General features: G+C 42.7%; 1 long non-coding RNA gene across 1 annotated transcript in view; it reads right to left on the bottom strand.

Moving 5' to 3' along the window:
• LOC114160624 (uncharacterized) overlaps nt 1-27,741 on the bottom strand; it is a 101,236-nt gene that overhangs the window by 57,550 nt on the left and 15,945 nt on the right. Inside the window, exon 3 of the long non-coding RNA XR_003598810.1 lies at nt 26,482-26,535. This is a non-coding gene — a long non-coding RNA (uncharacterized LOC114160624). The remainder of the gene's footprint in view (nt 1-26,481; nt 26,536-27,741) is intronic.

Below are 27,741 nucleotides of genomic sequence, written 5' to 3'. Positions count from 1 at the left end.
GTTCACCCCGGTGAACGAGAGGGTAGCCTCCCTCCGCCTACGGGTGGGGGGACGGGTTCTGACTGTCGTTTGTGCTTACGGGCCGAACGACAGTTCAGATTACCCACCCTTTTTGGAGTCCTTAGAGGGGGTACTGGAGAGTGCTCCTCCTGGGGACTCCCTTGTTCTGCTGGGGGACTTCAACGCTCACGTGGGCAACGACAGTGAGACCTGGAGGGGCGTGGTTGGGAGGAACGGCCCACCCGACCTGAACTCGAGTGGTGTTCTGTTGCTGGACTTCTGTGCTCGCCATGGATTGTCCATAACGAACACCATGTTCAAGCATAAGGGTGTCCATATGTGCACTTGGCACCAGGACACCCTAGGCCGCAGTTCGATGATCGACTTTGTCATCGTTTCATCGGATCTGCGGCCGTATGTCTTGGACACTCGGGTGAAGAGAGGTGCGGAGCTGTCCACTGACCACTACCTGGTGGTGAGTTGGCTCCGGTGGCGGGGGCGAAAGCCGGTCAGACCTGGCAGGCCCAAACGTGTTGTGAGGGTCTGCTGGGAACGTCTGGCGGAATCCCCTGTGAGACGGAGCTTTAACTCCCATCTCCGGCAAAACTTCGAACACGTCCCGGGGGAGGTGGGGGACATGGAGTCTGAGTGGACCGTGTTCCGTGCCTCCATTGTCGAGGCGGCCGATCGGAGCTGTGGCCGCAAGGTTGTCGGTGCCTGTCGCGGCGGCAACCCTCGAACCCGTTGGTGGACACCTTCGGTGAGGGATGCCGTCAGGCTGAAGAAGGAGTCCTATCGAGCCTTTTTGGCCTGTGGGACTCCGGAAGCAGCTGATGGGTACCGGCGGGCGAAGCGGCATGCGGCTCGGGCGGTTGCTGAGGCAAAAACTCGGGTGTGGGAGGAGTTTGGAGAGGCCATGGAGAAAGACTTCCGCACGGCTTCAAGGCGATTCTGGTCCACCATCCGGCGTCTCAGGGGGGGGAAGCGGTGCAGCACCAACACTGTTTATAGTGGGGATGGTGTGCTGCTGACCTCTACTCGGGACGTTGTGGGCCGGTGGGCAGAGTACTTCGAAGACCTCCTCAATCCCACCAACATGCCTTCCACTGAGGAAGCGGAGCCTGGGGACTCTGGGTTGGGCTCTCCAATCTCTGGGGGCGAGGTCGCCGAGGTGGTTAAAAAGCTCCGCGGTGGCAAGGCCCCGGGGGTGGATGAGATCCGCCCGGAGTTCCTTAAGGCTCTGGATGTTGTAGGGTTGTGTTGGTTGACGCGACTCTGCAATATCGCATGGACATCGGGGGCAGTTCCCCTGGATTGGCAGACTGGGGTGGTGGTCCCCCTGTTCAAAAAGGGGGACCGGAGGGTGTGCTCCAATTATAGAGGGGTCACACTCTTAAGCCTCCCTGGCAAGGTCTATTCAGGGGTCCTGGAGAGGAGGGTCCGTCGGATAGTCGAACCTCGGATTCAGGAAGAGCAGTGTGGTTTTCGTCCTGGTCGTGGAACACTGGACCAGCTCTACACCCTCAGCAGGGTCCTGGAGGGTGCATGGGAGTTCGCCCAACCAGTCTACATGTGTTTTGTGGACTTGGAGAAGGCGTTCGACCGTGTCCCTCGGGGAGCCCTGTGGGGGGTTCTCCGGGAGTATGGGGTACCGGGCCCTTTGATACGGGCTGTCAGGTCCCTGTATGACCGGTGTCAGAGTCTGGTCCGCATTGCCGGCAGTAAGTCGGGCTCGTTTCCGGTGAGAGTTGGACTCCGCCAGGGCTGCCCTTTGTCACCGATTCTGTTCATCACTTTCATGGACAGAATTTCTAGGCGCAGCCAAGGTGTTGAGGGGATCCGATTTGGTGGCCTCAGGATCTCATCTCTGCTTTTCGCAGACGATGTGGTCCTTTTGGCTTCATCAGATCGTGATCTGCAGCTCTCGCTGGATCGGTTCGCAGCCGAGTGTGAAGCGGCCGGGATGGGGATCAGTGCCTCCAAATCCGAGGCCATGGTCTTGAGCCGGAAAAGGGTAGAGTGCCTTCTCCGGGTCAGGGGGGGTGTCCTGCCCCAAGTGGAGGAGTTTAAGTATCTCGGGATCTTGTTCACGAATGGGGGAAGAAGGGAGCGGGAGATCGACAGGCGGATTGGCGCAGCGTCTGCTGTCAAGCGGGCGCTGTACCGGTCCGTCGTGGTGAAGAGAGAGCTGAGCCAAAAAGCGAAGCTCTCGATTTACCGGTCGATCTACGTTCCCACCCTCATCTATGGTCATGAGCTTTGGGTCATGACCGAAAGAACGAGATCGCGGATACAAGCGGCCGAAATGGGTTTTCTCCGTAGGGTGGCTGGGCTCTCCCTTAGAGATAGGGTGAGAAGCTCAGTCATCCGGGAGGGACTCAGAGTAGAGCCGCTGCTCCTTCACATCGAGAGGAGCCAGTTGAGGTGGCTTGGGCATCTGGTCAGGATGCCTCCTGGACGCCTCCCTGGTGAGGTGTTCCGGGCACGTCCCACCGGGAGGAGGCCCCGGGGAAGACCCAGGACACGCTGGAGGGACTATGTCTCTCGGCTGGCCTGGGAACGCCTCGGGATTCCCCCGGAAGAGCTGGAAGAAGTGGCCGGGGAGAGGGAAGTCTGGGCCTCCCTTCTGAAGCTGCTACCCCCGCGACCCGACCTCGGATAAGCGGAAGAAGATGGATGGATGGATGGATGGATGTTTTAAACACGAAAAACCCAAAGCAACCGACACGCTGTAGTTTCTACGCCAGGCCTGTATGAGGTGCTGTGGCGCTGGTGGAGGCATATTATACAATCAGAAGAAAGTTCTAGAAAGACCTACGAGACATGTTTACAAAGTTTGTTTTATATTTAATGGCAAAACATGTAAAATTAAAGAGGAAGGATAATTTCTGTGATTTTCAACCAGTTTATCAGTTTCTGTGTAGCAGGAATACAGGTAGAGAAAAGCTTCTGTTTGTCCAGATAAAACCTTCCTTATTTGCTGAAAATAAGAAAATAAAAACCTGTTTGATCTGCAAACCGAACCGACAACCCCACAACTCCCATTAATCCCAAAGACAACAGACGAGTTTCCTGAAGGAGCGGAGGGAGAAGTTGGAGGATGACCTTTGTTTGACTTTCCACTTTGCTTGGATGGAACAGCACAGTAGGTCCACTATTGTGTTTGCAGTCAAGCATTCCTGTACAACTATTGCAACCAAATAATTAGAGGATTAGGTGGTGAAAAATAGCTCCTGTGACTCCACGGCCAGCTGCACTGTGTATTTTGGCATGTGCACCTGTGTACCTGTCTATCTCATTAAGCAAAGTGCAAACAGCTGCAGATCCTGGAAAAAACATGGAACTCAATAAGATAATCTACTTTAATACGCCGTGCTTCCTGTGACAACTTACACGAATCCACTGCACAGTTTGCGTCGTGTTTGCACAGGAGTTTTGCTTCAGAACTGCGATGACACATGAGTGGCACGTTGTGTTGAAAGGCAGCACAATGGCTGTCTGATGAAGCGTGGAGAGGGAGCGAAGGTGGCAGGTAAGGAAGCCGGGCGGGGCGCAGGAGGAGGGTCACGCAGTGACTGGATGAAACTCTGTGGTTGGGTAAATGGGTGACTAGAGTTACAGTAGGACGAAGCCGTATCACCACTGCCTTATCTCCATCCAGATCGTATGAGGAAACCCCGACCGAGAACACAATTAGTCAGTAATCAGATGTGATGCGATACTCTGTACCATCCACCCGGAGCCAAAAAGGTCCCTTAAGCAGAGCGAAGGCTGCTGGAGACTGTGTTGGTGCTCATGTTAGACCAAGAAATCTGCCAGAAGATAATCACTGAATCCCCTCATTTGTCTACAATTTAAATATAACCGTCATGGGAATGTCAACTTTTATACCGCTCAAGAGAAGTTGTATTTCTGGAGACACGTCCTGCGGTCTGATCAGTAGAGAAATCAATGTTTATGACCACAGAAGAATAGATCAGAGTTTGAGCAAAAGCCTTAATTTGCATTTGATCCTCAATAGTTGACTTAAACTCGTCCCTCAATTCTTGAAATGTGTCTTGCAATAAATGGCTCCTATGTGCAAACTTCATGTTTTGACGTAAAGATGAAGCTCCAACCAAACAGAGATCAATCTGTAGGACACTGCGACTAGATATCAACCCTTCAGCACATCTATGAATATTGACAGTTCATTTAGTTCACAAAGAAATGAAAAGTATGCTAAGCTTTCATAAATAGCTAACTCTCTCCAGTCGTTCAATAGCAACACATTGTCACATCAAATGCTTTTGGTACAAACAAATGTTTACTTTAACAAATGTTGCAATAAGACGTGAAATTCGTACGATTGGTACTGAACCAACAGGGTTGTAGCAGATGTTTTTATATAAATATGTGTACTGTTGCATCTCTACGACTTACAACCTGAACTGTCCCGTTTATACGTGGAAGACTCAATATTTAGCCTGAAATCTTCCAAATCTGCCCGACTACAACCTGCATCCCTCTCACCAGAGCAGATTCTCTGTCCTTCCTTCCTGCATGCAAATATTTCCTTTTCCTCGTCTCCTACTCATAGTTCTTCATTCTTTTTAAAGCAAAACACTCCAACCACTTCCTTGATTCTTTTCCAAGTGCTGTGCTGACAGTTAGATTAATGTCTCCTTGGCCTCATCATGACATCAGAACAGGAGGACAGAGCATCAGCTTGCTGCTGACCTTCATAGCAACAAAGCCTCTAAAGATGAGGAAGACTTCACGTTACGGCTGAAGGAGGCTCTCTGAACACCTTGCATCATGTATGACGTTGTAACGTCTGCTGCCTGGCCGGGATGCATGGATGTGTGACAGCTCAGCAACGAGGGCAAGCTGCTGACATGGAGGTTTCTCAGCAGCTCTTGCTCCGTCTTGTTTGGACTGTAAACAAGTCAAGAAGTGTGAGAAAACCTTTGCATGCATGACGGCAAGGGGCTCCTGTGTTTTGGTTCTCAGGATATTAATAGCCAATGGTGAGCTAGGCTAGCATTAGCCAATCTGCGGGTATGCAGGTTGCTGCAGGAGGAGCAGGAAGGGGGCAAACTGGTCAGGCCAGAGCAACAGACGGTTGTCTTTTCATTGCTAAACTATGTCAACAGTCACTTCTAAGAAATGTAGAAATGACTAAAATAGGCAGCAGGCTTTCTGTAAGCATCTATAAAACTGAAATCAGTATTTACAGTATCCTGTTGATGCTGCGGAAACAAGATAAAGATGATGCGCTTTGGAGCTGAAACATAAGACCAGCTTTTCAGTAAAATTAGCAGGAAAAACTAAGTTACTGAGAGCAAAAACAACTGATAAGGTCTAACTCTGCTGTCTGCTTCACACTCTGTAATTATAAAATGACATAATGTCATCATGTCATGGTACATTACTGAGCCTCGTTAGCCCATTAAGTCCTGGCAGCCAGAGCGATTAGTCATGGAAAGCCCCGCCCTTTCCTGCACTCCCACTCATTCAGAGAGGAAGCAGGAAGCTGCCAGCATGTCAGTCATCCCCGGACAGGAAGTTCCTGGGAGATGACCACCCTTTAATGCTGCAATTATTCTAACTATTGTTTGGATTGATAATCACGCTCATTACAGAGAGATGGGGAGAGGAAGGAAGCTGGAAGCTCCAAGGCGACTGGTTTGGGGCCGCGGTTTGTTCTGTCGTTGGGAGGCAGCGAGGAGCTCCGCAGGGATGTCGCCACCGCTCGGTGCATGGGAACGGAGTGGTTTGCATTTGATCTGGGTTTCTCAGAGTAATTATCTGGGCCAGTGCAATTAGGAGACGCTAGAGTCAGGACGGGACAGACGGCCAGGATTACTGGAGCTGAAACTGGACACAGAGAAACTGGAAATATGTAGACAGAGCCAAATAAATCCCTGTAAACAAAAATCAAACTCGTTTTACTAAAAAAATCTAATGATGACAAAAATGTTTCGTAGTTTAAGGAAAAGTTAAGGCCACCCTGACACTTTGTCTACGCTGTGAGTCTGATCTTCATGTTTTTCTTAGAGACCAAACACAGAGGTTTCCTCTGTGTTCACCTTCCCTCAACATTCAACCTGCTCAGTTTGTTCCTGATTGGAGTTTGCTGCCCTGAAATGACATTTTAGTTCTGGTTGAACTTATTGACCTGCCAGACCTGGACATGTTTATTTTTATGTCATGTGTCCACTTGTAGATTATTTTCTCTACTGCAGTTGATGATTTTAAAATGATTTGAAGAACTCTTAATCCTTCTGAAGGCCTCAGACAGATCTTTGGATCTTCCTAGATTTGATCCTTTTCCCCATCTGCCTTGTTCTCTGAGGACTTTGTCTCCAATATGCTTCAGTGCTGCTGCTAATATGCTAAAAGGCGTTTTTGGCCATGCTAGGTATGTTTGACCTTTCCATCTTGATGTGTTGTCAACCTTACGTGGTTCTGCTGATGTGGATGGAAAGATTTTCCCAAAATGGAAACCAAAATAACCAAACTCTGAAATGAAGCAAAGCCAGATCAATCATGCATTTATTTATCATTGTGAAAAACAAACTTGGATCCTGAAATGTTCTGACAACAAAGATACCAGAGAATTAGCAACCAAAGATAGCAACAAACATTTTGTTGTTCTTGGATCAAAAACTATGGAAACCTGTCGGCTAGACGGTTCAGTGTTTTCCTCACATACTGTTGGAGGCAAATCAGCAGATTATTGTTGCAATGATCCACATCTTATGTTTGAGGCAGCCATATTGTATTCTGAGATTAGAGATGCTAACCAGTCCAAATAAGACTTTAGAAGAGAGTTCCTGACTGTTTTTCCAACTTCAGACAAAATACTGAGAAACACACAGAAAAAATGACCAGAGGTGTGAAGACATCCAGACAGGTTGCTCATAATGTGAAACTTTGTTGAAATGTTGCTCAACGAAACCATAAGGTAATAACAGAGCTAAATGTTAAAGAAACAAAATAAAACAGGTATTACTGCTTCCTGTGCCAACTACGCCTTCGCATCCGAGAAAACTGTTGCACTGAGTGAGGGGGGATTCCCACAGTCACACCTGCTCATCAATTGCTTGTAATGTCTGAGTGTTAGCAGGCTGGTAAATGATGGGGAGCAACCGCTCATTTTCCACTTAGGAGAGAATCAGGCCGACAGGTGAAGCTACTCCGCTGAACCCCAGCAGATCTGCAGGAAGAAACTTTGTTCATGTTAAACTCATTTATCCTGAAAAAATGTCTGAATGTGTTCTCTCCTGAACCCAACAAGAGCTTCGCTCTCATTTTACTTCAATCCTCAAACACAAACTGTTTCAGCCACTATTTAAAGTATTCAGACTCTGGTCTTAGTGACAGGTAGAGACATCTATGAGCTAAATGTAGCCAAACGGTTCCGCTGATAGTTTAACATCCAGACTGTCATAAAGATGCTTCTTCATCCTCTGTGTCAGTTTTGGCCTCAGCTGCTCCTCTTCAGATGTCTGAAGCCTCCGTCAGCCAGCAGGTTGATGTCAAAGTAAAATCGCCATCAGCTGTTTGAGCTGCTGCTTTATTCCTGTTGCTCCGTCCGAGGGATCATTCATCAGGACCAGACACCAGACTGACAACTTATTTCTAACTGTCTAGAAATAAATAATTAGGTCGAAAAAAATATGAATTTAATGTCCTCTGATTTAGCCACAAAGCAACAGTTTACAGCACTTACATTAAAACCTGAGCAGTGATTTATCAGGAGAAACGAGAGAAAGTCATGTTTCGTTTGACAATATTAACTTTGAAGTAAGAGTTAAAAAACAGACTGAACTGCTTCCTTCTAGCCATTAAAAATAAATCTGGAAAAGTGCAAATCTTTGTTTTTGAGACAATGAATAAGAGGCCATCATCAATTGGCTGGCTAAATTCATTCAAGCACTTTGACTGGTCTATGCACCTGAATACTTAATGATCCTATTTCACTAATTGAATGCAAAGCAAAGATGATTTCCTGATATTTTGGATTATTTAAAAAATTTTCTGATAATTCCCAACATATTTATGATAAATTGTCAGTTTATGATACATTCTGATAGCTTGTTTATCTGAGCAGAGTTCATATTACTAAAGAAAAATAAACTATAGAAAATAAAAACTACAGGCTGAGGAAGATGTGAAGCCGGTGATGATGAAGGTTATTAAAATTCAAAAATAATTTAGTAATCCCAAAGGGAAATAAGCCAAATATACGAATGCAGCCACTATTTCTCCTATAAAACTCTAATCTCTGTGTTTCTTCAGAGTTTACTCCTTTCTTATTGTCACAATTAGTAGTTCAGGACCTAAAACACGTTATTGTGGGTCGGCAGTTTAAATATACCAGGAGTGGAAACGGATCCAACTCATCAAACATGAAAAAACTACAGAATTCAAAAGAATAACAACAAAACTTGATTTGATTTCAACTCTACTAGTCAAACAACTTTACAGCAAAAGCTGAAAAAATAAGAGTTTAAAAGCAAGTAGTGTTTATGCAGAAATGAAATAAAAATGTTTAAAGTTGGATCTGAGTTGCAGCAGCAGGCTGGTCCAAAGCAATCATCCAGATTTCCTTCATTTAACTTCAAAGCCAAGGAACTCCAGTAATCATTAAACACGTGAAGTTAAGTCAACAGACTAGTTAGCGAGTTTCAGGCGGAGCCGTTTTTCCTTCACCAGCCACCAAAGCAGTAAATACCCAGCATTCCTCAGCATTTAAGGTGGAATATTTAAGGCAGCGTGCTCCTTTCTGTATGCACGCCGTGACCTTTCACCCCGGCCTCTCAACGAAACGAGCCGGTCCGGTCATAAAGACGCACGCACTTGCTGCTCCACGTGCGCAGCCTTAAAACAACAAAAGGAAGACGTTGACCTCTGACCTCCAGTCTAATCCTGGGACCTGCTACTGTTCCTCGCATTGTTTCCTGATTGTTTGTCTTCTGCTGCTCCAGAAACCGATTCAACGCTTAATGTGTCAGAGAGACGCTAAAAACCTCAACAAGAGAGAGAGGAGGGAAAATATCACAACAGAAACGTTACAATGTTTATATTACACTTCAAAAAACTAAATATTACCAAGTATTTATGTCTAGTTTCTAGAGTAAATATTCTAATAACCTCAAAATAAAACTAAACTAACTTACAATTAACTTTTCAACAAGATATAGGAGCTTGTTTCAGGTAAATAATTCCTTAATATTGATTTTGAAAGTCCTAGTTATTAATGTTTTTATGTTTTAAATGTTTTTATGTTTAAGTGGAGACTGAGATAAAAATCCCAAATAGATCAAAAAAGTTTCCTTCCTTCCTGCCTGTCAACTTTCACTGGTCGATTTTGTCACTTCAGACATTTTCTCATGTTAAAGTGAAATAACAGGAACAAGTACTTTGTTAATCAATATTAAGATGCCATTAGTTTAAACCAGTTCCTAAATCCTAAGAAGAAAACTTACTTATACGTTAGTTTAGTCTTATTTCAATTGCAGTAAGACATTTACAATATAAACTAGACCAAAAATAGTGAGATTTTGCGTTTTTGCTGTGTAGTGAGGACCAGTTTACAGAATAACAGTAATTAGCTTATTTTACTGAAAATGCATCTCAGTTTTTGCAGAAATGTTTTTTGTTCTGATGAGTAAATTCATAAAATTGTCCCTTGGATTAAAACTTTCACGGTGTTTGGTTGCATCTACGAGTTTAATTCTGACCTTTTCTCTACGTTCTGCAGCATTTGTGTTATAAAACCCACAAATAAAATAAAGAACCAGTGAAGTGAGCAGAAGGAGCCGACTGGGGCGGCCGGGTCCACATTGTTTCATTCAAAGAGTTTAGAGATGGATGACCGAGACAAAAGAATGTCTTTGATAAACACACTGACGGCCCCCGGGGTAAATGAGCTTATTAGGCAAGCAGGAACACGCGCACACGCCCACACACACACACACACACACACACACACACACACACACACACACACACTGCAGTGAGGTCAGCTGATTACAGGGGTACATTAGCCCCCTGAGGCTGGCCCATTCAAAGCCCGGTTAGCACACAACTTTATGGTATTTACACTCATTTGCATGGCCAAGGCTCCGACTGAGGCGTTTGTTTAGTCATGCTGGGGGCCGCAGGTCCTGACATCGTCTCAGAGCCGACTGAGCACGTCTCAGCCTCAGGTGTCCCTCTGTTTGGGACAACCTGGCTCAGTTCTCCTGAAATCCTGACAAAATCAGCATCAGGCTGGAGTTTCTCCTTCCACCGACTCTCATTTAAAAGTTCTCCTGGAATCAACATCTTCCAAAAATATTACAGCTTTTATTTTAACAAGACTGAGAGGGAAAGAGGATCTAAAACCAGATTTAAACTGTTTGAGGACAATTTCATGCAGAGCTGATCTATTGAGAAAAGTTTACCTGAAGCTCCAGGATTCACTGAAAAAACAAACTAAGTATTTTTGTCTAGTTTCTTGTGCAAATATCTTATAATACTTGGAATAAGACAAAACTAAGTTACAAGTAACTTTTCAGAAATATACCAACTTATTTTAAGTTAATAACTCCTTAATTTTAATCAAAATAATGTTAGTTTCTCTGGCAGATTATTACATTTATAAGACATTTTAAAGTGTTACAAGTGAAATAATCTGCCAGTGGAAGTAGAACTTTTTAATTTTATTAAGGAATTATTGACCTATAACAAGCTGCTATATGTTGCTGAAGTTACTTGTAATTTAGTTTCATCTCCTTTCAACTGTAAAATATTTACACAAGAAACAAGATTTAAATAGAGATTTTGTTTCTGCACTTTAAAAAACTGCATTTAAGTGAATTTTACAACGTTTTAACTGTCTTTGCATTTTCATGCTACGTTTAGTATTCTGCCAGGACTTCCTGAAAAAATAAATACGTAATTTATAATCTGGTTTTGTTTTTAATCTAGCATTATGTTGAAATCATGATTATTTAAATTATGTTGAATAAAACCAAATATTTGAAACTTTGCATTTATTCAAATATCTGAAAATAAAGTTTATTCCAATAATCTCCAATAGACAAAATGCAAAATACAAATAAAAAAATAAATATAAAAGTTATTTGAACCAAATAAATTAGCATTTTATCTCAGAGACGTTACATTTTGTTTGTAAATAATAACTTTATCTCCAGTAAATATTGTTATAAAAACCTGAGAAGTGTAAAATATGCCGTGTTGTGGAAGTGAAGTGTGCTGACAGGAAGTGCGCTGAGTCGCGTCAGAAACGGCTCCTCTGATTGGACGAATGCAGGCAGGTTGACTTCCTGCTTCAGATTCACACCACAGGACGTTTTCATTTTAATATAGGAAAATTACATACTTTACAATAATTTCATTTACTTTTTTATTAAAAGCTCATGGACTGACTTGATCTGAGTGTAAACAAAATATTTCAGAGAGTATTAATTTGTTATTCAAATCTTCCAAGCAGGGGCTTCCCAGTTTGACCAGTAGGTCCAGATACACCAGTATCTTTGTGTTCAGCCTGCTGGAAGCAGAAACCATCCGAAGCTTTTTCCTCTGATAAAACCACAGGGGCCAAATTAACAGCATTAGTGTGTTTAGGGCCCCGGTCACTCTGCATGGCTCCCTGCTGAGCCACAGCAGCAACAACCAGTTAGTTTTACAGTGTTGCCACTCAGAAACACAGGAGGAGGCGGCAGGCGGGTCGGACCAGAGAACGCAGCAGAACCGTCCTCTGACCCAACCAGGGGACCTCTCAGTCAACATAACATCAAACTGGAAACCTGAACAAAACCCAATCAGGAGGTCAGAGGTCAGGGAAGGAGAAGTTAAACATCCTGCAGGTTGACCAGAAGATGAAAGAACTGGTAGACTCGGTTCTGTTAGAACCAAAACTTCATCATCTGATCCACCTCCTGCTGCTGCTGTTCTCTTTCTCAAACCAACCAAACCGTTTGAGCAACCTGTTCCCCTCCTGGCCTGTGGGGGCGCTGCACCAAGAACCACTGAAGACACCGAGAGCAACTTCCTTCTTCACCAAATGGAAACAAAATGGAGGTGTCAGCTTTTAGCAGTTGGAGGATTTCTCTTTAGTCTTTGGCTGAAGACCAGGAGCCATTTCTGCTGCTAGCGCTAGGCTAACATGTTAGCTTTGGTTGTCTTTACCCAGAATGCCCTGCACTGTGGTTCACTTCCTGCTTTTGGAGCGGGCTCTGGTCTACATGAGGTTCACATATGCATTCAAACCAAACCAGAGTTCACTTCAACCAAACCCAGACCGCGGTTTGGAGGACCAGAGGTCAGAGGTCAATTAGCGTTCACACCTCACCAACCAAACCAGATTTTCTAGGCAAACGGACTGGAGTTGGATTAAAGTGGATTAAACCGTAAACTAGCTACACACTCGGGGCCGTAAACAGCAGACCTGCACCGTCTGTTGGCGTTGGCTGTAAAGGTCGCAGCCACAGTGACCCTACAGTCCAGAATCGGGCTGAAAGAGGGGAAGTAATGGCCGCCTAACGGCCCCATAAACACCCTGAGGGGTCCCTATCAGCCAGCGGCGGGCTGGTGGGGACAGATGGAGCGCAGGGTGAGGTAGGAAGGAGTTGGGCCAACAGATGGAGAGGAGGAACCTCCCAACTCCTCAGAGGAATGAGGCTGGCAGGCGCAGGAACGCTGAGCGCAGCGAGTTGGGGTGATAAGCACATGCTCCCCTGGGTGACTGCTTGAGTGATCTAACAGGGGCAATTAATTTGTTTTATATACAATTTAACTCCTCTGAGCTCCGACAAAGGAAGCAGTCCTCTGGGAGCGCTGAACGCTCCGATACAAGCAGGACCACAGGGGAGACGCTCCATCGCATGCTCACGCCCGGTGGGGGCTTCCACATTCCCCTCCATGAATATGGAACAGAAACTGAGCCGGCTAATGACTTGTGGAGGTGACCTATTTATTTACTCCAAAGGAGTCGGGACGTGAAGCTTTCATCTGTCACACGCAAGAGAAATGTCAGAGTTTTTCTGTCCAAATGATCCAAATGGCGTCTGAAGGAGGGCGGAGCGTCTGGGTCACATGACCTGCGGGACGCGATCATGTGACCCAAACTTTTATATCTCACTGAAAAGTTCACTTTGTCTTAATTCATGTGCTAAAAGATATTTTCACTAGAAACTAAAATAGTTGGTAAGATATTCAGATTTTGCAGTTAAGGCATTAGGGTCAGAGGTCATGATTGACTTCAGAAGGATTTGGACTTAAAGCGGTATCAGAGGAGAGCAAATCAGAATAAAATGGATGAAACACCTTTAAATAAACTTAACTCTGGACAATGTGAAACAGTTTATGTCAGAGTTCAGCCTGGACTCTTACTGGGAGCTCACTGGTCTCTGTGGGATGCTAACTGGTTCTGCTGAGCCGCCTCCAGCCCTCATTCAGCCTGATTGCCCCCCGGTGTTCACGCCCATATTGGTCTCCTGAGAGCCTGAAGCGCTGGAAACCGGGGCCCCCAAACGGTTCTCTGGAGAAACAGGAGCGTCAGACAGCGGCGATGATGATGATGAAGGTAATGAGGCTGGATGAATGGAGGCGGACATCTTTGTTGTCCAGGACTAATTAGAGTTAAAAACAATCTGGATCTGATGATAAGCTGCAGAGCCCATGTTGGAGCGGCTACGTAGCGTTAGCTCTCATGCTTTACAGACTTTAGTTCAAAAGTTTTTGGTGTTTGGATAATTATTTAAGTTTTGCTTTAGGACACAACCATGCATAACCATGGCAACAAGGTGAGAATGCTTTATTTTTACACATTCAGGAGAAGCTGATTAACATAAAGCTTAAATAACACCTGAACTTTGACCCCAAATCCCAGAGGAGTTAATAAGGAGGCTTCATGGATGAGGAAATTCAAACCACCTCAGATCAGATCCCGCATCTTTCTGAGGAGGATTAGCAGAGCTGCTAACAGCTGAGTTTTCTCTGCTGCATGTATATTAAATTATCAGCAGGTCATGAAGTTATGAAACTGTTACACAGCAACAGTCTTCAGTCAGAGGCCTCTTGAGTCACTGCTAGACTGACTGCTACAGGAGATCCTTCCTGCTCACGGCATCATAACCCACAACTAAAGAAACTGGGATGATAGGAGATACAACACTGAATTTACCTTCTGAAAAATAAATGATGTGTACTGAACTGAAAAGAACACAAAGAACTAACAATAATCTTATAGAGTTTTCATTTTTGGATAAAATAAAATAAATGAAAAAATAATAGAGTCAAATAAAAACCAAGAGGTTTCCATAATTTATGGCCAGATAAGGATCAGGAAAGCTAAGTGCTGCAGAGTACCATCATCAGCACCAGTCATAACTCAAACAGGAACATTTGCAGAGTTATCACGGCTGATTGTTTCGTGTGCAGCCACGGTAACCGTTCAAACAGGAACTTCTTCAGGTAAAGAAGAATGAACAATGCTTTTCATAGTGCATCAAAATGTAAACAAGCTGATGGCTGAACAAACAGCCCACAGTCTCAGCAAACGGCTCACACAGGAGCATGGCTACAATAAATGACCAGTTTAACTGAAAAGTAAAAAATATACAATATTCTCTTCTTTAAATAGTTGAATTTTTCTGCTCTTAGATAAACAAAGCAGAAATGATCCGATTGGGATCAACACGGATGTGAAGTCAGGCTTTGGAAATGAGGAAACTGATGAATAAGGGAAATATTATCCTCAAATATTTGCCCTTCCAATCTGATCATAAGAATTATCAGCATGTCATTGCTAACAAGAGCTCATGAACAAATGAGGCATTTATTAGGGAACACGAGACAATCCTGGTGATATTTGCTGAAGTGAGGAGTCAGGAAACCTGGAACCTTAACGAGGCGAGGAGCTTCGCTAAGGCTCAGAAACGCCTCCAGGACGGCTCATTCAGCCTGAATCATTCCAGCAATTATTCAGAAACGCCATCCGTCAGAGGCAGCCCACCCGCAACCAGCCCCACTAAACTAGTAGGACAGAAACCAAACGGAGGGTTTGATCTGTGGAAACTCCAGCGCTGTGAGCGACTCATTAGGCCAGGAATATTTGGCACAGCAGCCAAATGAAAGACGGGACGGAAAGATGAAGATGAGTCTAGCAGAGCAACAAATTAAGCCTCCTTTCATGCTTTGATTTACAGCTGGGTGTCAGGAATTTAATATTAAGTGATGTATGTACCTTGGCAGCGATCTGGTATGACGAAAGGTTTGATCTGAGTCCATGCGCTCCACTGACATCTCACAAGATGAATATTTATCTGAGTCTTTATTTATACATTAAAATATCCAACAACTTTCTGTCTCTCTCTAATAAAATGCACAATAACAGAAGACTGACACAATACTCATAATGATTATGAACTGTAGGTATTCAGACTTTAACTGACCTGCTGCTCCATTAAGGCCTCATGAAGCAGCATTTAGCCTCTCTGGTCAACTGGGCCTCAGGTTTTCCTCTGACACTTTATCAGTTTCTTCAAACTAACTGGATGAAAATGTAAATAATCTTAATTTACTCCAGATTCTAGGTGTCTGCTCTTCTGCTGCTCTGCAGAGTAAAAAAAAACTACAAAATAAAATAAATAAGATCAGAGTTTTGCAACTCAGATAATCGTTTTTATTATACTCCCTTTACTGGTCTATAAACAACTGAATGATATTTTATTATGTAATAAGAATATTAGTGGATCATTTCTTGTAAGCCTGCATAAAAGTAAAGATTTGGTACTTGTTCTAGGAAGATTAGAAATATATTAAATTGAGTGAAATTATATTTATAATTATATTATAGCTTTTTCACATGTTGCCATAAAAGTCTACAATAAAACAGAAAAAAGTTGATGGAGGGTTTGAAAAGTTGCTCAGGTGGACACCGTGAACTCTGCACTTTTGGCCACGCCCCTCATCATATCTGGCTCCGCCCACTTTGGTGGAATTCACTCATATTAAAACTTTAGCTCAAATTAGCTCACTCTAGCTAGATCTTAACGTTAGCATGCAGGCTATCACCAGCATGTTGACCTGTACTAACATACTCCATTCAAAATAAAAAAGGCTAAAGTTTAAATTAGCTAAAATGCTAATATTAGCATTCCAGTTAAATAAAATTCAATTCGAACTACAGATTACATTAATTTTTTAAAGTAAAGACAATTTGAAAGTAAATTTTCCTATTGTCAAATATCTAAAAACAAATTTTATGTTTTTAGGTTTTAAAACAAAAACTAAACATCTTCTGTTGATATTTGTGGAGCATGCAGTAAAGCACAAAGTTCCCAAATTAATGATAATAAAAAAGATTTAAGCAAACTTTACTGGTGCTTTTAGTAAAACACCATGTAAAGAAAAACAAAAGCTGCAGATCTCTGCAACATGAAGGACAAACTCTGTACTTTTTGGTCAAACACAACCAGATTAAATCTGTGTCCTGCTGTTGACCTCTGACTGTGACGAGCGAAGAGTCTGGATTAAGATGGCTGAAGTAGATCACACATACACACACACACACACACTTCTCCTGATTCATTTACATTGAGTCGCCTGTTTTCCCTGAACTGAACACAATGCCTCCGTCCACAATGGTTAAAGTCTACTTTAGAGATTAACAGCATAAACAAACACTTGAGTCACCTGAGAGGAGCGCTTTCTCTCTCCATCACACACAAACGCCACGGCCTCCTGCAGCCGGCGCCCCTTAATAAATTATATCTGGCTCTAAAGGAATGATCCACATTGTCGGCTGGTGGAAGCTAGTATGACTGTGTTGTGTTACCCTGATGCTTGATTCTTTAGGCCAGGTATTGTTTATGGAAGCCGACACCGCCGGCCACTCAGAGCGAACAGAGTGGACCGATGAGGATTCATTCATCCCTCCAGCAGGAAGCAGAAAAGCCAAAAAGCACAAGAGCAACTGGTCACTAGATCACTCTGATTCTGGAGCAGCGTTTTTATTTTCAGAATGGAAGCAGATATCTTTAATTCAAGCCATCTTGCTACATTTAACAGGTTAGAATAAACCTACGGCCTGCACTTATAACTTTGATAATATTTCATTCAACGTTTACACTCGCACGTGAAAATGACTGCAAACAGATGCGCTTCTATACAACTGTACAGCTTAGAAAAGCAGAAGTGGAGCCTCCTGCACAGCCAACAAGAATGCAGCAACTGGTTTCTGGATGGTGAGTCAGCAACTAAACACTTGTCCTTTCCAGCAGCCATTGTACAGTGCACACAGCGGCAAAAGCAGCTGACCAAACATGCTGCCGTTTAGCTTGGGTTGCTAGGTGACGGTTTTTGAAACGGCTCATTTTCCAGACACCAAAAAACATTAACTTGCTGCCAAAAATGTCTGATTGTTTTTTTAATCACTGACTGTTTTTAGAAGCAACAGAAACCCAAATGGATGCACAAAAACATACAGAATGTGAATTTTGCATCATTGTTCCTCTTTAAATAGCTGATTGTTTGTATAGCTAACAGCAGGAATGCCTGAGGTGCATTTAGCTGGAACCGAGCTTCAGCGCCAGGCATTAGGACACTACAGGATCCTCAAAGAGCATGGGTGAAAAGCAACAAGAGCACTTAAGTGTCAGGCTGATCTCTCACTTACCAGCACTCAGGGAGAAACGCACACCAATCACTTAAACATCCACACCTGTAATTAACCGTCCTGGCATCGGGCCGGAACGCCGGAATCTCTGGATAAGCGCGCGTGTGTCCGCTCATAGACATGTTTTAATTTGATCACTTGGAATCCAGATGAAGAGGAATTGTCAGGGATAGACGTCGCTTTAAGGAAAACTCTTCATTCAGAAAAGCTTAAAGTAAATCAGAACTTTGGTCCAAAGACATTTAGTTTAGTGTCAACACTGAGTTTATCTGAAAAATTACTCATAAATAAAAGGTTTTCTGTTAAGATCTCTAAACTAAACAGATTTAACATCATTTAGCTCAGAAGAAGTAAGGATAACTTCTAAATGACTCTTGTCCTGAAACAGAAAACCAAGATTTTGAGTTTTCATGGCTTTCATCAAATATCAGGAACGACAAAGAATGGACTTTGTTTTCCCAATAAAATCACAACATTTGGGAAAAGAAAACTAAAATAGAGGCGTAAGATTTTAGTGGTTGGATGGATTTCTCTTTAGTCTTTGGCTAAAGGCTAACGCTAGCAGGCTAACACCAGGCTAAAGCTACAGCGCAGGGCTAGCGCTAGCACAGAATGCCCTGCTCTGTAGTCCACTTCCTGCTTTTGGAGCGGTCTCCGGTCCGCTTGGCGTTCACATTCAAACCAAACCAGAGTTCACTTCAAGAGAACCCAGACCGAGGTTTGGAGCACCAGAGTTTGATTTTTCAGTTTGGCTAATCATTCAGACTTCCCCAGCTGAACCGGACTTTCAAGGCAAACCAACTGGAGTTGCATTAAAGTGAACCAAACATGTTTTTGCTCTTTAGTTTATCTTCTAGACTTGGTAATCATTCACTTCATCTGAAGATACTGAAATAAATGCAACATACTTCAACTGTTTCCCGGGATCAGGACATTTTATCTTAAGGACATTTTATGGTAGATGTAAGAATGTTTCAGTATTTACTGCTACTCTTTAATGACAGACTGGAAACACTACAACTATGCAGAGAAAGTCATGAAAACATAAATTAAAAGTATCAGTTCCAGGGTGCTCCAGAAGTTGCAAACCCTTCCAGCGCCTGTCGTTTGCAGGAAGGTTGTTTCCTGTCTGAGTTCATCTATCAGCTCATTCTGCTTGGAGAGGCAGACGGAGGAAGAAGTGGGAAAGATGAGACAGAAGAAGAGGCTGCCAAGCTCCTTGCACCTCCTCATTGCCCCCAAGCAAAGATTTAGACGTTCCTCATTGTGAAAGCATTTCACATGTTTATTGTCCCGCTCAGAAACCATTCACTCGCTTTTCAGGCATTAGTCAGTGGATTTCTTCATTACCACTGCAGTTTACCACCAAAGGAGAGGCGCACAGCATCAGGACAATAAAAACCGCTGTCAGTTTCCAACTTATTACAGTTAACATGTTACAGCTGATTATGAAAGCATCAATCTGGATTCCAGGTGTAGCTCCGGTTCAGCCCTGAAGGTAGAGGCATGTTCTCACCGTCTGCTCGTTGTGTAAGATAAATCACAACAATTCAATGAGTTGATCATCAGAAAACTAAATGAACCTTCAGAGCAACAGATCAGAACACCATATGGCATCAGTGGTGCTTTTATTCCTTTATTCAAACTTGGATTTAAAGTGTTTTAGTCACCAGCTGGACGGTTTTCTAGTTTCACTCATATTCAGAGTAAAAATATCCAGAAACCTTCAGGAAATCCCCCAGAGAAAACGACACCAACAGATTTCACACAAATACATGAGATTGTTCCAGGATTACTCACACAGTCTAACATTCAGACAGAGATTTGAAGGTTCCTGCTCCTTTTAAACTTTGGTTGTTTGAAGAAGAAATTTTAAAAAGTTACAGTTCAGTTTCATTCAGACTTTATAGTCACTGAAAGAAAAACTTCCAGGTTTGTCCCTCAGCTATTATCCATCTGCAGAGGGTTCAGACATTAAAATTTAATCCATATTTCAGCCTGAAGTGGGAAACCAAACCAAATCATCTCGAGTTTGATGATGTATGAGGTTTTCTGTTCGTAAACAACTGAACTGATGAAACAGTAGAATCGCTCCAACATATTTAAGATTCTCCAGCTCCGTTTTTAAAAATATTTTAGACTCTATGAAATGCTCTATGAAAAAAATAAAATAAAAATCAGCAAGTTGGCAAATTTAGCAAGAATTAGGAATCATGTTCCACAGAAACGTCTGAAAACTGAACTGAAACAGGAGGAGGTGAAAAATGATTTAATATGGAAGAAGAAACATCACGGCAACTTGAAGTGGAATGAAAAAGCAAGGAGCTGCTTGAGAGATCAATAAAACCAAACATCCTCAAAAAACAGATAAAAACTTAAAAGAAGTGTCGCTGTGACAAATAGTTTCTCTGTAACTTTCCTAAACTTTAGTCTTGAAACGTCTCAGCGTAAAATCTTTAACAGCAAATACAATAGTTACACAAAACGGCCTAAATCACACCAATCCACTTATCTGTTGTTTGTGCAACTTTGTTTGCCACAAGTTTTCCTTCCACTCAACTTTCCTGATTCAGCCAGATTCTCCCCTCCTCGTTGAGGGTTTCCACTTCAGTTTTCTGGTCTGAGTTTTGGGTTTTTATTTGCTCTAAACTAGAGTCACCAAACCAACAGAATCTCTGCAGTAGATTATTTTCTAAACCTGAGCTGATTTCACTTCCATTGTAAGTGAAATGTGATCAAAGAGCTGCTCTAAGCAGCTGTTGGCTTGGTGCTGCAGATGTTGATCAATGTTTCGCTCTGAAACATTAAACTGGTCCGTTTAGTTTGCTGTTTACAACCAGACTTTGTGTTTCGACATATTTGGCAGCAACTGTGAGAAAGGAACTTCCGCAACGTCGGCCATGAAGCGAGACTATTTTAAATATGTTAACTTTTAAGCATGAATTCACACCTGCGGTTCCACTTCTCCACCGGTATTTTCTTTTTCTGGCAGGTGGCAACATTTCCACATGCCCGTCTGTTCAGTGGGAGCAGAAGCCTCACCAGCCTGAGCTTGTTTCTCCTGTCACTTCTCATCCATTTGTTTGCATTTCTGTTCAAGCACATCTCACCCAACAGCATGTGAAACAAACACTATTATAGCTGCAGTCTTTCACTCTCACAGAGCTAAAAGGAGACTGCTGGATGAAAAAAGCTTCGAGGTTCGAGGCGCAGAGCAGGGAGAGAGCGCTAAAAAAAGAAACTCATTTTAGGTATCGCATTATTATTTCTTTGCAGAATCTAATCTCCATCCAGTTTGGTGAAGAATATGCCGTCATCAGCAGACAGTAATCTTAAGAGACAGAATGACAGCCAGATCAAAGTCCTTTCATGAAGAGTCTGCAGAAAATGAAGGGCGACAGACAGATCACTGCTTGTAACTCAACAATCATTTGTCAGTTTTCGCTGTTCGCTCTGGAGCGCTGCCCAGTTCACCAGCAGCAGCGCTATCATTAAATCTTTATTAATGCTAATAAACTGCTGCCACAGAAGATCAGATGAGTCACACACAGCCTGTCACAACTCAAGTCAGTCAATGAAATTACAAACAACCGTTTAGGACGGGGAGAGATTTCTATCAGATATTATGGGACAGAAATGTTCAAATCCAAGATTTAAAAACAAGTTTATCTTGTGACCTTTCAAATTGGCCTCCTTCACATAAAACTGGTTCATATTTATGAAAACGTCTTTCAATATCAATAAAAGATATTCAAAACAATTCTTTACGTCCATTTCAATATTTTCCAAGGTTTTAAGAAAGACCAAGACATTTAGTTTCCATATGGTTGGTAAAAACCGACTGACTTTCTTTGGCAGATCTCAGTAAACATCACGCAACACCCAGTGAAAAGTGTAATTTGGAAAGCTACGTTTGCTAACCACAAGCTAAAAATAACCATCAGCAACTGCAGGTTTCTAAAGATTTTTGCAGTGTGAATGAAGCAATAGTTTCCTTACTATCAATAAGACTCACTCACCAAGCTGGAGGCCGTCACCAACAGAAATATTGAAAATAAGCTCATCTGAAAAAGACATGAAACTTTCAAATTTCAATAATTGAGCAATCATGACAGCACACTAAAATTAATCATATATAATAATAATAACACAGTTGGGCAAAGTTTTGTCATTTTCTGTACTTAAATTTGTTTAAAAATTAAAGAAAAATGGAATTGTGAAGCATTTTACTGATGCTGCTGGGAAAGATCGTTTGTTCCTACAGTCATAAATAAAGTGAATAAAACCAAAACTATTTTGCATATAACATTTTTGCTGCAACTTTCTTTTAACAAAGAAAGAAGACGACACGCAGTAGCAACATGGCAGCGAAACAGTGAATGTTGATATTTAGACTTGGTGAAAAAGATCAAACCAAGAACTAGGATGGAGAAGAAAATAATTATAGGATTATAAATTAACTGATTATAATCATCAACCATGGTCAGTTTATAGTGAACGGTGACAGAAGACGATAAAAAACCAGCAGCTGTAATCTGGACAGAAACGCTTCATGAAGTCAGAGGAAGGGCAGAGAAACGCTAGCAGTAGTTAAATTAACCAAGTTATGAACATGTGAAGCATAAGATGTTGAACTTTGACACACATTGGCTACAGCAGCAGAAAACCTCTCTGGCTGCCACTTCCCCCAGCTAGCAGGAAACTTTAGTTACTCTTTGCACAAACTCACCAGAATTGGACAGCAGGTTGGAAAAGGTTTCTGAGTTTTGATTGGATAATTGATTAACTGTTACCTGAGTATCGTTCCTGATCACATCAGTTCTGATGGGTCCGTCCTGCAGGATTATGCAGATAATTTTAAAACGCAGATTATCTCAACTTGGTTCAAAGAGAACATGTGTGTACCTAACCCTAATCCAGAAGGAGTTTTAGATTTAGCTCTGCTTAACTTTTCTGTTTTTAATCTGGATTAGTTTTGCCACTTTGATTGTTAGGATCTTTATTTTCATTGTTTATCTTAGCTAATGCCATCATTATCATTTAGCTGTGCTTAGTTTGTCTTTAACTTTTTTGGCTAACTGTTAGCTAACGCTAGCTTAACTGAGCTAACCGGCTCAGACTTAGATTAGCTTCATTTAACTTTGATTAAGTTATTTTATCTCATCTGAACTTTAAAATGATTTATTGAATATTTAGTGTAGTTTAATACTTAGCTTTTACCATTTTCTCAACAACAAGGATTAGAAATAAAATATTTGCCTCTTGGATTGTTTTTGTTGCCAGCAACTTTAGTATTCAGATGCTCGACGTGTCTGGAGGATTATAGTGTGTGTGTGTGTGTGTATGTGTGTGTCAGAACCAGACTGGGCCTTTCTGGCTCTGATCCATGCATGGCCCACATTCTTATCCAGAGCTTCTCAGCTCTGTTCAGTGTGTGTGTGTGTGTGTGTGATGGTAAGAGGCTGGCAGCTGGTATCCTGGCACCAGGCCACCTCCCCTCCCTCTCTCTCCTGTCAGAGCACAATGGGCGATCGGGTAAAATGACACCCTGAAACAGAAACACTCCAGGATCTCCCGTTCATCCGCCTCACTCTGCTGCAGGCCGCCATGTTGCCATGGCAGAGCCTGGAGCACAACCTTTTAACCTGGCAACCAACCTGGCAACCAACACTCAAGATGAGACGTCTGAGTTGAGTTTTGTTTTTCTCTCAGTTTATCACCAATCTAGGTCCACTCTGCCTCCTGCTGTGTGACACCGGCTTCCATCCAGATCTGCACCGAGATCCAAAACATGTTCTGAAGTCAGAGGCTGAACTTAAACTCAGGAAACTAAACCTATTCAGACTGAATCCTCTGAGTTTAGGAGTTTATTAAACTCACTCTGTGGGTAAATCCAAACATCCAGCCTCGTTTATCAGTTTTAACCTTTACAAACTTTAACTTTTCCTCAGACTGTTGACATGCAGCTTTCAGGCCCTCAGGAAGCTGCAACGTTTCAATCACAACCACTTATGCAAATTCACTCACTACTCAACTTTTCCACAAATCTGACGAATCATTCTTTTCTGACCAATCCATAAACCTCATTCTAATTTAACTTCCTGTTTCATGACGAACCTGCAAGATGAAGGCATGTGATGCTAAACAGTCATAAAAATACATTTTGAAATTGTCTGTAGGACTTTCTTAAAATGGATAAACAGTTAAATGTTAACTTGAATGAACAATAAAGAATGATTGTTTTTCACTTTGACAGCTCCTCTCTACGTGATTTTATTATATTTAACAGTTATATTTCAAGATGTTACTGGAAAATGTTATTTTTAAACATTAAACATGTTTAAATCCTGTCCTTTGGGAGGGTTTTCCATGTTATGACCAAAATGAAGGTAAAAAATGTTACAAAATCACATTAATCACCCTGGAGGGAGACTAAGATGATCAATCGAGTTTATTTCAGCAAAAGGCCATTCAAATGGCTTTACATCATGAAAACATAAAATCAACATAAAATAGTCACCGACTATGAAACCAGTAGCAGAAATCACAGGAAATCCAAAGTTATGAACTGTTGATGAAAAGTATTTTTTGGATTTGGTTGAACTTTTTCCACACAGAAACAAAGTAATTAAATGAAAACATGTTAGTGCTGCTGCAATAAGACATTTATTTTAATAACTTCTCCATGTCGCTGCAGAACCCAGTGAAGCTGTGAATAATGAAGGAAATATTTGGTCAACTTTCCATTAAGTTTCCACATCATGTGAGGAGGGAACGACGTGTCACATTTAAGCTGGTTAGTGTGAAACGAGGTTTGAATCGCTGAACGGCCAGCCGCCGCCGCGCTGCTGGTGATGATGCAAGGCTGAATAAACATCAGCAGCCATGTTTCTGTGTTTCTGCGTTTGTGTTGCTCAACAGCAGCTGATGAAAACACAAACGGTTCCACAGTCTGAACAGAACTCCAGAAGCCCCTCTCACAGCCGGCCCGGTTCTGGCTCTGGCCCGGCGGGTCTGACAGGTAAGCAGAGGAGCTGCACAACCTGTCCATGCAGGTAGAGAAGCATTCCAGGCGCTCCCACACACACACAGCGAGCAGTGTGTGTGTGAATCCTGAGTTATCAGAAGCAGCAGATCTTCCTCTCACTAATACCAGTTAGAAAGCGGCGCAGCGCCCCGTTCTCAGCGCTATCTCTGCTTCTCTTCAGAGAAATCACCAATCTCAGTCCTCCAAAGCCAGAGCCGCCGCCACACAATCACTAATCTAACGCCGGCCTTGTTTGCAGATGGAATCGCTCATATTTATCAAACATGGACTCTCCTGTTGGCCCCCTCCCAACCCACAGGCTGCAGGCGCATCGGGAAATGATTGGCACATCGGCACGTTTATCACACCCATCAGCATCACCGGGCCACACACACACACACACACACACACACACACACACACACCTACTGCTGTTACATTACTACTCATTACACATTACAAGCTGATAAGATCCCGGCTGCTGATAGTGTCACCTTGCCCCAGAAAAAGGTCCAGAAAATCTGTGGGTGGAAACTATGAGAGGAAAGAGGCGTTGGGAGTTTTCCAGAGGTTCAACATGTGAAGGCAGACTGTGGGGGACAGGGGGTGGGGGAGGGCAGGGACAGTATTGTTGGTTTCACCTTCACCTGGAAGAGTTAGGTTAAAGAGATGATGGAGACGCAGTGGATCAGCGTTCAATTCTTGTAGAGCTAAAATATTCAGAAGGAAAGCAGCTTTAAAAGCTGAACTCAAAGCTATTGGCTACTGGAGGCAAAGCAGCCAATCCAGGAGCACCATCCATTTTCCTTGGCACTGATTGGCTGAACCAACAAGAGCAGACATAAGGAAGTAAATCTTTGCATATTAATGGATATTAAGGTATTTTTGGAACTTTTAAAACAAGTTTTAGGGATGATTCCCTCCTGATGGTCCGGTAGATTAGGTTCTGTTGGACCCAAAGCATCTGCTCCACCTCCAGCTGCTGTGGTTCTGAGTCAAACCAACCTGTTCCCCTCCTGGCCTGTGGGGGCGCTGCACCAAGAACCACTGAAGGAAACGACACAAAAACCTCTGAAGACACTGAGAGCAACTTCCTTCTTCACCAGATGGAAACAAGATGGAGGCGTCAGATTTTAGTGTTGGAGGATTTCTCTTTAGTCTTTGGCTGAAGACCAGGAGCCATTTCTGCTGCTAGCGCTAGGCTAGCACGTTAGCCTTGGTTGTATTTACCCAGAATACCCTGCGCTGTAGTCCACTTCCTGCTTTGGAGCGATCTCCGGTCCGCTTGGTGTTCACATTTAAACCAAACCAGAGTTCACTTCAGCCGAACCCAGAGGTCAGAGGTCGATTAGCATTCACACCTCACCAACTGAACCGGACTTTGACTAGATAGGAGACCGTTGGAATAAATTGGACTGAACTGGGCTGGTGGGAGTTTTGCATTTTCATCCGAAGATCTTAGTTTGATTTAAAGGCTATTTATGATTTATGTAACATTTACCTTCTGAATCTATGTAACAAAATGGTTTCCGGTACATTAATTGTTTGCTGTTTTCATGCATGTATCAGTGGATCTGGAGACATTTACCTAATTGTATTATCTGTACATTTGAAATAAACCCAACCGACAAATAAAACATAAATTGGTAAAATCTAACTAAAGAATTCAGGTTCCTTGTTCACATCCAGATGAAAAAGTTTGAACCTTTCAAATGTATTTAAAATCTTACAAACACAATCATTACTGTAAAAACTGTACAAAAAGTTTTGAACTTACAAGTTTTTTCTCCCTGAAGATCGACTCAGATTCAGTCAGACGTTCCTTCAGCTTCTGGGAAAACAGAAATAAGACAGAAAACAAGTATTTATTCACTGAAAAGGCTGATGTGTTTTGGCTCACATTAACTTTTAAAACAATTCAAAATGAAGGGACATCATCTGTGCTATGAACATGGTGGAGGAAGCTTCATGGTTAGAGGCTGCCATGGATCTGAACACTCTGCAGACTTTTCAGGACGATTCAGAGATCCAGTTCAAAATAAACCCCAGAAGATCCAGAGCACAACCAATCAGAAACAGCCTGATCAACGGAAATCAAATCAATATATGTCAGGCTCTGTTCCTGCTGCAGGAGGAGCCTCGCCTCGCGCTCATGTCAAATCTTGTCTCGTCTGTTTCTCCACCTGAGGAATGCAGAGCGAGTGCGTCTCATTTAAACTCCCAAAGCCAAACTGGAGCTTAAAAATGGAGAAAATACGTTAAAATTTACCGTTTTCACCTCAGAACATAAACATGTGAAACGACTGCAGAGCAGACGTTAATGCAGAGCCCATAAATCCCCTACATGCACTTTACTTCACCTCTGAGTGGAACCTGAGCGGCTCGGCCTCCAGGTAGGCTGAACTCGCTCAGAGCCGTTTCTGTGACAAGTTTACACAGAACATCCTGGTCACGGTCGGCATTCATCCTGAACCTCATCGGGGGGGAGAATTATATAACAATCAGCTGCAAACACTCAACAACAAGTGGCTGCACAGCTTCACTTTATTAGATTTGATCCAATCCACAAAGTTAAACTTTATACAAACTGTCCTGATGCTGAGAGGAAGAGAGAAAACCTCAGGAAACATGGCGACCGGCACAGAAACAAGAAAGAAATGACAAAACAAAATGATGTGGTAGTCAGGAGGAGGATTACTGGGAGTACTGGGATTACTGGGATGCTGCACAGCTGAGTTAATTACCAGGATGAACATCAGCTGTGAGACGAATAAAGATCCTCTGTCAGCTTTAGCTAAACCTGCTGAATATTAGAACGAGTTGGTTAAAAGATTCACTAAACATCCATTAAATATGGATTTAAATGTGAAAAAGATAAAAATGAGGTTAAGAGTTTATCTTTGCATAATTTAGAATAATTTACAGGAACATTTATAATAGTTTTTGTTTAAAATGCATTAAATTAGTTTAAATAACCAATAAAAAGAATGAGTGGATGTGCATTTATTGTATAATTTCAGTCAGGCATCCAGCTCAT

This window comes from Xiphophorus couchianus, chromosome 17, assembly GCF_001444195.1.
Source record: "Xiphophorus couchianus chromosome 17, X_couchianus-1.0, whole genome shotgun sequence".
Lineage (NCBI taxonomy): Eukaryota > Metazoa > Chordata > Actinopteri > Cyprinodontiformes > Poeciliidae > Xiphophorus > Xiphophorus couchianus.
The sequence above is the reverse complement of the archived record's forward strand: the minus strand, read 5'-3'. Positions and strand labels throughout refer to the sequence as shown.